Here is a 1,211-nt window from a genome sequence, read left to right as displayed (position 1 = left end):
GCAGGGGAGGCATCAGGTGTAACGCCTCCACTATCTCAGGTCAAACATTATTTAGAATGAGACAACACTTACACACGCCATAAACCAGCAAGGATCCACTTCCCCAGAAATAGAGTATTGGTGAATGGGCTCGACAAACAGTTTCAAGCCGATCTGGTTGACGTGTCTGAATATGTGGCAGATAATGATAATGTGAGATACCTGCTAACATGTATAGATGTATTCTCAAAATACGCATGGGTTAGATGCCTCACAAACAAGGCAGGCACCGCTGTATCAGCCGCTTTCAAGGATATACTTAGTGAGGGAAGGATCCCTATGAAACAATAAACAAACTACAAACTACAATGAAGGCAAAGAGTTTTATAATACAAGCTAATGAAGAGATATAATATCAAGCATTTCTCAGCAGCTAGTGAGGTTAAATGCAGTATTGTCGAGAGATTCAATTGTAGCTTCAAGGGTAGAATGTGGAAGTACTTAACATCTACCAACTCCCGAAGATATGTAGATGTCATACACAATCTCACACAAGCATATAACAATGCTTATCACAGGTCTATCCAAATGGCTCCGGCAGAGGTGAATAAGGATAATGAGAAGTCAGTCTTTAACGCGTTGTACAAAACGAGGCCTCAGAGGGAACTGCGCTATGAATTTAATGTTGGTGATACGAATATCAAAACTGAGAGAAGTGTTTCGAAAAGGATACGAGCAGACCTACACCGATGAGATTTTCACAGTCAATAAGCATATAGGGAGACAGCCCCCCGTGTACAGACTAGCAGATCTCGTAGGAGAGGTATTGAAAGGGACATTTTATGAGCCTGAGATACAGCGTGTGGTTGTTGATAAAAACAAAACATTTAAAATTGAAAACATATTGGCTAGAAAAAAAGTGGGTCGGAAAAAGCAAGTGCTACTGAAATGGCTAGGATGGCCTGACAGCTTTAATTCGTGGATTCCAGAAATAAGATGTCTAATTTTAGAACAAAGCTAGCAAAACCTATTGTTTTGAATCAGCCATATGGGAGATACAGTACCCACGCATATGGCTACCTTTCCACAATCAGATTCACGAGTGGAAATTTATGACTCAGTCAAAGATGAAACCACCAGCTCAATCACCGTGACCGTGATTGAGCTGTCTGTGGGTCATTATGCATCTGTGGAACAGATAATAAAATAATTTAATTTTAAATGTCAGCAGC

The sequence above is a fragment of the Pundamilia nyererei genome, unplaced genomic scaffold, assembly GCF_000239375.1.
Source record: "Pundamilia nyererei isolate P.nyererei 1_Seehausen unplaced genomic scaffold, PunNye1.0 scaffold00068, whole genome shotgun sequence".
Taxonomy (NCBI): domain Eukaryota; kingdom Metazoa; phylum Chordata; class Actinopteri; order Cichliformes; family Cichlidae; genus Pundamilia; species Pundamilia nyererei.
Note: the sequence above shows the minus strand (reverse complement) of the source record.